Source organism: Taudactylus pleione, unplaced genomic scaffold (assembly GCF_031769625.1).
Source record: "Taudactylus pleione unplaced genomic scaffold, aTauple2 ptg000390l, whole genome shotgun sequence".
Classification (NCBI taxonomy): Eukaryota; Metazoa; Chordata; class Amphibia; order Anura; family Myobatrachidae; genus Taudactylus; species Taudactylus pleione.
Window position 1 is genome coordinate 2,198,562 of NW_028284791.1, and position 9,912 is coordinate 2,208,473.

At 46.8% G+C, this 9,912-nt stretch overlaps 1 protein-coding gene across 2 annotated transcripts in view; it reads right to left on the reverse strand.

Annotated features, from left to right (window-relative positions):
• The window catches only part of LOC148507642 (piwi-like protein 1), a 104,558-nt gene extending 94,752 nt beyond the window's left edge, over positions 1-9,806 (reverse strand). Inside the window, exon 1 of one of the 2 annotated variants that reach the window (XM_088445843.1) lies at positions 9,736-9,806. The gene's annotated coding sequence lies outside the window, so the exon portion shown is untranslated. Of the gene's footprint in view, positions 1-9,673 lie in introns of both variants that reach the window. The other variant, XM_088445844.1, reaches the window with a different exon arrangement.
• Between the last annotated feature and the right edge of the window lie 106 nt (positions 9,807-9,912).

The following is a 9,912-nucleotide window of genomic DNA, read 5'->3' on the forward strand; positions in this document are numbered from 1 at the left end:
AAATGTACCCCTAAAACTGCATACACGTATGGGTTTATTTTCTTTGTCGGTAGCGTTAGGTTTAACCCCACAGCAGATTAGTAGCGGTCTTCTAATAGAGCAATAACACTAACAGTAATAACAGTTCAGTATTTTGTGTCAACCATCCCAATACTAGGTCACCAATACTTAGACCATTACAGTAAATAATGTACAGTAAGGCACTAGTGCATCAGAGAAATGGGCTTCACTGAGAATAACAGGTTTGTCATACTTTCTAGCAGAGTTCCCTCACTGAACGCAATATCCAAGAGGACGTCAATCACAGTCACATTGACAAATAAAAAAAATCCAAATTCAACATCAAAACTCTGGCCCTCATTCAGAGGCGGTCGGAGGATGCAAGCGGTCGCTCAGAAACTGGGCAGCCGCTTGCATCCTGACCGCCCGCCTCTGTTTCGGTCGTTAGGCTGTGGGTTTACACCCACAGCTCTAACGACCGCTAGGGTGATGGTCGCGATGGTCATAGACCATCGCGGCTTACGACGAGACCCTAGGGTCGGGTCTCACTTGTCGTAAGCCCCGGAGAGCTTCTGGCACTGTCAGAGCCGGAAGCTCTCCACTGACATCACTAGTGATGTCAGTGGGGCCTCCCCCAAACGGCAGGCGTGGGGGAGGCCCCATGGGAACGCCTCCGTTTGGACTGCCACCCCACCGGCCCACCTTCCAAACGGGGCGAGCTGTCAATCAACATCGACAGCTCGCCACCTTTGGAAAGAGACCTGCTACGACCAGCGCTGTCGGTCGTAGCAGGTCTCACGCATGCGCACGAAGGAACCGGCTCCCTCGTGCGCATGCGCACTGGACAAACATCGAGGCGGCCGTGCGGTTGTAGACCGTACGGCCGCCTCTGAATGAAGCCCTCTGTACCCAATGCAAATCACAAAATTATCAGTTTCCAACAATCCCAATCCTCAGTTATAAACCGTGTCTGATCAATTCCCAAGGCAATTCAATAGTACATTATGCCCGTTAAATATTTTTATACTTTTATACTCAGTGAATGAGTTTGGACAATTTAAAAATCTAACGACGCCCTTTCTATATCCCCATAACCTACTGGGATCTTCAGTAATGTTTTACACGGGTTGGGGATGGGAGGTCGGCTGTCAAAAGACAGACAGCGGCATCCCAATGCTGAGAATACTGACAGGGGACACGTAAGTAACCCAACCTTCACCCCCTAACCCTCCCTACTCTGCACTCAACTCTCCCCATTAGTGCCTAAACCTAACTCTCCCCCCTTAGTGCCTAAACCTAACCCCCCCCCCCAGTGGTGCCTAATCCTAACCACCCCTGTCCATAGCCTAACCCTAATCTCCCCCCTCCCGCAGTCTAACGCTAAACCCCCCGGGGTGCCTAAACCTAACCCTCCCACACGCGCCTAACAGCTAAGTGTGTTCGCTGGAAGCCGGCTGTCGGGATCCTGGCGTCGGCATTTCCCCTCATGCCGGGATTCCGGCGCCTGTTGTCCTGTCTGCAGTTCCGGCGCCAGAATTTCATCAGCTGGCGATGGTCGGCAATTTAACTACATTCCGTTTTACACAAATCCTCAGAGCAAAAAACTGAAGGACAGAAGAATAAGGTTCTCCAACAGCACTAACTAGTAGACTAGAACATTAAAAGTGAACTAGAAATACATATAAAAATAATGAGTGTGAATCCAGAGACCCCAAAGTACTCAAAGAAAAGGATTTAGGGCCTGATTCTGAGTTGCACACAATGCCGATATCCGCACAAATGGTCAATGTTTTTTAGTGGTTACATACTCAGGCTCTTAATCTCTTACATTAGAGGCCATACTATGACAAGAGATTCTGCACCTAGCACTGGGCAGGTACAAGTTTCAATGGTGCATCCGATGATAATGTCTAAAGAGGCACAAAGAGGGCGCCTCCGTCCTTACAAACGCACGGCTATGCACCAGGTAAGGGTTTATACTAGCATTAGCATAAAATCACAGACGGGACAACTGCAACAGACGCTAAAGCGGTCACAGCAGTATGAGAGTCAGAATCAGGCCCTTAATGGATCCATATGGGAGGCACTGGAATGAGGTTACACAAGTTCTGGTGTGCAGCACCATCCCAACAAAACTACCATCTTTAAATGCAAAAGTTGTAGAACCTGGTGAACATGTAGACCAGATAGTTGCAGGACAAAGCTGTTCAGTCAGAAACCGATGCCGTCCTGCCCGGGTGGCACTCGCCCATCTGGTAGCATGCGGCTTCTTTTAAACAACAGTCTGCATTGCTCTAAAGAAAGCCTAACAAATGACCAGAGTGATCCACCTGGCAACACCTTCAGAGGACCAAAAGGTCATCCTCCTGTCCACGAACACAATTTATCATAGATCAGGCAGCATCTTGTATGTAAAGAGGGAATCGGTATGATTTACCGCCGGACCCATGCCTGGTGGTTGGAATCCCGACAGCGGCATCCTGGCAGAGGAGGAAATCCTGATCATCCTAAGGTAAGTATTGTCTAACCTAATTCTACCCCCTAACCCTCCGTTAGGAGTACCTAACCCTAACCTTCCCCCACAGTGCCTATACCTAACCCCCCCTTCCCCGCCACCTAAACCTAAGTCCCCCCCGGTAGCCCCTAACCTAAAACTCCACCCCCCCATGGCTGTCCGCGCTCGGCATCACTTCGATCGGGATGCCGGGTGCCGGTCTCCCAGCATCGGTAAAATGACAGCAGTCTAGATTTAGATGCCTGTCATTTAACCCTTGCCGGGATTAAGCAGTCGGGAAGCCAGCTGTCGGGATTAGGTCCGCCGGCTTCCCGACTGCATACCGTAAAGAGAGCCCTCATCTTCTAGCAGACTAATACATAGAGGCATAGAATGTGACAGCAGGTAACAAGCACTTGGCCAATCTAGACAGAGCCTTTAACCTTATAGTAACCTCAAAAACCTATATGATCCTTAGTTCTTTGTAAGGATATCTTTATGTCTATCCCAAGCATGTTTCAATTGCTGTACTGTATTTGCCCCTACCACCTCCGATGGGAGGCTATTCTACTTACCCACTACCCTTTGAGGTAATTTTTCCGCAAATTTCCTCAGAACCTACTTCCCTCCAGCCTCAGCGCATGTCCTTGTGTTCCAATAATTCTCTTCCTATAAAGAATGTCTCCTTCCTGTACTTTGTTAAAGCCCTTGATATACTTCAAAGTTTCTATTATGTCCGGCCTGTTTCTTCTCTGCTCCAAACTCTGTTCATGTATTTTCCCCAATTGTTTTTCCATGAAGTATAAATAATAATCACAGGAGACAGGGGCTGCAACATTGTATAATGACTAGATGTGTCATTTTTTTTTTTTCTATTTGTTTCTAATACATGATACTGAATTGCTGGCATTTATGGTTGAGAGAAAGACCGAGATAAAACAAACTCTCTCTCATAACAAAATATACAGAGAATATACAGTATCTGTCCTGTATGTATATACTATATTTGCAACATTTATCAAATTAAATATTTTAGAAGCATTCTAGTGTTTAATTCAAATTTATGTGTATGTTGGTTTCATATACTGTAGTGCTACTACATAAATGAATTAATGAAGAAAGGGAGTGAATGTACTAACTGCTAAACCTGCCTATTTTACCCATTAGGGCAGTGGTTCCCAAACTTTTCTGAATCACGGCGCCCTAGAGTATCAGCATTGTTTTCACGGCACCCCTAAGTTTAAGTTTGTTATTGAGATATTCAGAAAAAAATGTAGTAAAGTAAGTTGTGCTGACCTGTCATCCTTAGGGTCAGCTGTGTGATGGTGGGCAGGTTTGCACTTCTGTTTGTTCACATATTTACATTAAATTGACCATAACTAATTTGATTTGGTGCTGGGCCACCAACCTGAGGCACCCCTGCAAGTGTCCCAGGGCACCCCAGGGTGCCACGGCGCAGTTTGGGAACCACTGCATTAGGGGATACATTCTTAATTATTAAATATGATCACCACAAGGTAATTAGGGGTAATAGGGCAGCGAGCACTTTTGAGCAAATCAGGCATTCGGGTGACCATGTGAAGGGTGCGAGAAAGGCTGCCGTTGCCGGCATTTAAACGCCGTGGCAACGGCAATTCGCACCCTTCGCCTGCAATTGAATTCCTCCCGTAAAGTAAGGTTTAGTCCAAAGGAGGGCCCTGTTTTCATAAACAATTAGGATACCACCTACAAAATTGAACCCCACGACCGAAACTGCCATGGACATGGAGAAAGTAAAGAAAAGAGTGGATACCCAGGTAAGGAATTGCAACTCCACAGAATGCAAAGGCTCAAAAGGAAGAGGTTATAAGATTTTCAATACAAGGTTGTAATACTACAGGGCTATTGATGGAGGGGGCTAAGGACTGGAGGCTTCACATGAATCACTCCCTTCACCTCCAGCAAAAGTATAAGAACAGTAGTAGACAGTAATCAGAAAACAGGTAGGAAAGCCCTTCCTTTCACAATGAGATGGCAGTCTTCCCCATCATGTGACGATACCTAGCTTATACAGCTTTTTAACCTTGCTTTAAGGGAAGAAAAAAAAAAAAAAAAAAAAGTAATTTTTTGGTTAGTTTTCAAGTAAAGTTACAAACAAAACAAGTAATGCTGGCCACACACATAGCGATATTTTACCCAATCTGTCCGATTCCGACACATTGGGACAGATCGTGTAAAATATGGCCAAATCCTGAGTAAATCGTGAGTCGCCACTCACGATGCGCGTCCCCGCTGGTCGCACATCGCATCTTCAGATCTGCCGTGCACTAGGGCAGATCTGACAATCTAGGACGCGATGCACTGTGACAGTCTGGATGCAGGAGAGATCGCTTGAAGATTGGACACCGAATTGTGTGCAGATCGTGTGGAGATCGTTTGCTGAGCTGCCGGGGAGAGTTTCAAGGGAAATCGCACACATCGGCTGATCGTGTGGCCAGCTTTAAACAAAACAAAGCTGCCAAACAAATCTAGATATCAAAGCAGACATGTGCAATCAGCACATAGCATTATAGGACAACCCATATGGACCAGTCTATTGCAAGGAGAGGAAGGCAGTAGCATCCATAATCATAAGTTCTTGAAAAATCTGTCATTGACTTAAGGTCATCTCTGCGTAAATCAAAGCAAGATTGGCACCAGCGGTCCCAGAGCTTATAGGGCTTATGAACAGAATTCCTATTGATCGGTCATGTTCATGGTCTGCTGTATCATTAATCAGAGGTCTCCATTTTGAAATACCAGAATATTCCAGAGCAAACCACACTCTAGTAGTGATAACTTTAGCCAGAGTAGAGAGACAGAGGGCAGAATTAGAAATAGGTTTAGAATTAGAAGTTTCCTGACGAACAATGTCAAACATACATAGCTTAGGCTTTGCAGGAGGAATCACAGGAGAAGTAGCCCCAATGACAGCCCAGACCTGCATGCAGAATTTTTGGACATCAGGACAAGCCCATAGCAGGTGCAAACAACCACTGTCAGGAGCTCCACATTAAGGGCAATCAGCAGCAGCACAAACACCCATTCTAAAAAGGCAGAGAGCGGTACGGTATAATCTATGCACTAAACCAGTGATTCCCAACCTCGGTCCTCAAGGCACACTAACAGTCCTGGTTTTAGTGATATCCGTGATTGAGCACAGATGGATAAGTCAAAATAACTGAGGTTCTAATTAAGTCAGCTGTGCTCAAGTATGGTTATCTTTACCACCTGGACTGTTCGTGTGCCTTGAGGACCGTGGTTGGGAACCCCTGCACTAAACAGTAGTGAAAAAACTAATATGCCCCCACTCCCAGGGCAGCATCATACTTTGATATTAGTGGGAGGAGGGCATCTGGAAGAAGACATAAATTGAGATTATAAACAAAATAGATTTTGTAGCACAGTACCCAACCAAAGAACCATTGTCTTAAAAGAAGAAAAAAATGTGCAGAGGCGCTGTACTGAACTGGGAATGCACTGCGTGACTGAGCTACAGCTATTTAAAAAAAATGTAAAAAAAAAAAAAAAAAACAGTACACGTGGGGTGGTTGGGGGATATGGGTGAGGGGGGTTAAAATTCCTCATGCTGCTGTTCAAAAGATTTAAGGTGCCCATCTTGGAAGCTCTGCCCTATAGAGGAGATCCCATACACTTTACGGCAGCGGGATCTTGCTGAAAAGTGTTCGCTACCCCATAGGGTAGCGATCAGTTTTGAGCGAATCAGGCATTCGGCTGACCATGCGAAGGGTGCGAGAAAGGCTGCCGTTGCCGGCATTTAAACGCTGTGGCAACGGTAATTCAAACCCTTCGCCTGCAATTGAATTCCCCCCGTAAAGTAAGGTTTAGTCCAAAGAAGGGCCCTGTTTTCATAAACAATTAGGATACTGTACCTACAAAACTGAACACCACGACTGAAACAGCCATGGGTGAGGGGGTTTAAAATTCCTCATGCTACTGTTCAAAAGATTTAAGGTGCCCATCTTGGAAGCTCTGCCCTATAGAGGAGATCCCATACACCAGGCAGATATCAGAGCAGATTATGACCAGCTCAGGGAAAGTGCCATTGACCTAAAGCAGAACAGGATCCTCACCAGCCTAAGCCACACAAATCTTGCACAAAGCACCATAGAATAAAGGCCTGTAACAACAGAGCAGTCCTAACAGACACTAATTGAGCATACACATGGTCAGATTTGTCAGATCAACGATTGAACGATTTTACCAAAGATTTGAACGATTTTTGACTGCATTAAAATGAATGGAATCGTCCAGTTCTGACTGCAAACACATCAGATGTCAGATATCGTTATCTGACCATCGGGAACGCGCATTGTTCATCGTCCAGGCTTGTCAGATATGTCAGATTTTCCTTCAGATATAAACGATGGAACGATTTTTTAAATAGTTATCGTTCAGATCTGAAGAAAAATCTGACCGTGTATATGCACCATAAGGGCTCAATCCAATTGTTTGCGAAGGATGCGATGTGCTGTTGCCATGGCATAAAATACCGGAAACGCATCTCGCATCCTTAGCGGCCCGCATTCGCAGTTTCCCTCGGAGCGCTATGGGGCTTCACTTTTATGTGAATTTGGGCTGCTGCAAAGTGCAGCAATTGCCACGATGACTCACACCCGCGAGATCATTGCAGCTAACTGGATCGAGCCTAACTTTGAAAGTAGAACCTGTAATAGAGTTAATGGAGAAACCTGAAGGGGGGGATTCCCTATGTTACCCACCCAGCCCACAAAATGAGCAAGCTGATTCTACCAAACAAGAACATCTTGGGAATGTAGGGGAATGTTTGAATACGTATAAATATTTGGGTTGGACAAGTCTTAAAAAAGTGAATGCGGCAAGTGCACAGATAGGGGAAGCTTTTCCCCTGATATGAACTTTCAAATTGAATAGTGTTGTGACAGGGTCAACATTATGCAATACAAAATTGGTACAACTAGGTGTCTCCTAAACCTCAATCCCAGGGTACAATGTAGAGGACAGAATGGGGCAGGGGGGAAACCATGAAGGGGGAAAATACAGGACTAAGGGGCTGACTCAGCAGTGCACGGGAATCTGCCCGTGCGGCCCCTTCTGTGCCTGATTGACAGGCAGAGGCATTTAAGGGGCGGGCTGGGATGGGGGTGGCTGGCGTATCTGCCCCGTTTTCCGGGAGTGGCAAGGCCAGGGACTGCATCGGCACAGTGTCCTGAGTAAGCTCCAGAAGCTGCGAGGAAAAGTTTGCAATAAACGGCACCAGTTAACGCACGGGAAAACCCATCGATAATTCTGAATCAATGGATTAGCGCACATGAAGCCTGGGTTTACCAAGCAGGGAAAAAGGCAGATTTATTGAATAGCTCTGGGCGTGAAAGCCAGAGCTTAGTGTACAGATAGGATCGATCCAGAAATCACTATGGTGACAACGTTCTTACCTTCGTCTCAACTGCTAACACGCACGTGTGAATTTTCTTTTCCCCCCAACTGCGCATGCGTGAAAATAATACAGATCCTGGAAAGATGTATAATATTTAACAATATTCAAGTGTATTAAGTGCAAAGATACCAATCCCATATGGATCCAAAAGCTGACTGGCCACCCCTAGCGCAGACCCAAACCATGGGCAGTTAACCTGTTAATAGCTATCCCTAGTTTCCATAGCAAGGGTAGGCAACATACAGCACTCCAGCTGCTGTGGAACATCACATCCCAGCATGCCCTGCCAGAGATTTGCTGTTAGGGCATGCTAAACTGTGGCAGAGCATGCTGGGATGCGCAGCTACACAGCAGCTAGGGGGCCACACGTTGCCTGCCCGTTCTAGGAATGGCCATCGACAATTCAAAATCATTGATGGTTTATGGTCAATGTTGATTTTTTTTTTATACCATCGATGGCTAAGAGCCAATGGTTCTTAGCCATCGATGAACGAGTGGGAGGCGATGGGTTTTCTTTCCAACGGGAGAGAACTTTGCCCCGTCAGTTTTTTGATCAGCCCGCCGTTCTCCCCCTGCAGCAGTGGCCATCGAGGGGTGCAAACCATCAAAGGTGCACCATAGATGCTTTGTGTGCCATCGATGGTAACCACCGATGGTCACCCCACCGATGGCCATCCCTACCCTGTTCTATAGGATATGACACTGTTTTTCCTTCGGCAAACATTTCAAAGCCAAGTAAATGATTTAGTTGCACCTATGATAGGGATGGACATTGTAAGCCGATGGAAATAATATTTCCATCAAATACCGGGACTTTGAAGGTTGACAGCCACCAGATGCATTTTTCTGATGCCCATCGATTGCTGGCTGTGGGAACACACACCGCTGCTCTGCATGGCAGAGGGAGAATGGATGCCATCTATTCTCTGTGTAGGGGGAGCCAGGGGGCAGCCCAGCATCTAAATCAGTGTTGGACACCCCCCCCCCCCCCCCCCCCCCCCAATGTGACGTGGACAGGGGAGCCCACCCCATTTAGCTCGACAGTATATCCATTGCGATGGTTATACGATGCGTTTGCTAGTTGCCATCGCATGATTTGATGTTGGGGGCCCGGCAACCATTTGATGCCGGGCTCCCGATGTCCATCCCTAACCTACGAGATCAACTTCCCCCCCCCCCACATCTAGTAATGGGCATCAATCGATGGTTTCAAACCGTGAAAAGAAAGCAATCAATGGCGGAGTTCTGCACCATCGGAGCGCTAGCGGGCAACGGCCCATTATCGATGACAAAACCATAGTCCACTGATGGTTGCAAATCCATTGTAGGCCATCCTTACCCCCTTCCCAGTGTCCTCCAGGGACCCCATACACTATAACATGGTTATGACTGGCTAGTTACTACCATGAAGGTTCCCACTTGAGGCGGAGTACTGATCATAAATTAAGAGGGAAGTCTAGAAACAGACCATTGTGTCCCTCCTGGAATGGTTCACGTTGGGAGGTATTCACTTAACTAATAAAATATACTTTCCACATAAAAGTGACAGCCATATAGGATGTAAGAGGAAACAAATCCCGATTTAACACAGAGCCCTAGTGCTCTATACATTGTAACAACCTAAATGCCTGCAGCAGTGTGGACAAGGCACTATGCTGTCTCTATGGCTGTGGGAGGACATGCTGGGACTTGTAGTTCTACCACAGCTGCTGTAGGACACCTACACCTGGCAAAAATGGCGCCAATCACCCCCTGCTGCTGCTGCTGCTCCCTTCCCGCCTCTCACCAGCAGCTTCTCACTCAGCCAAGATCAAAACTGCCACCTTTTTTCCAGCGCGCATGCGCGATAGAGGGGAGCTTTTAACGGCTGCCAATGAGCATGCGCCCCACAAGGACTGAGACCTCTCTCTTCCCCTCCTGAAATGTCCCGATGCGTTGCTAAGTGACGGAAACCCGCGGCGCC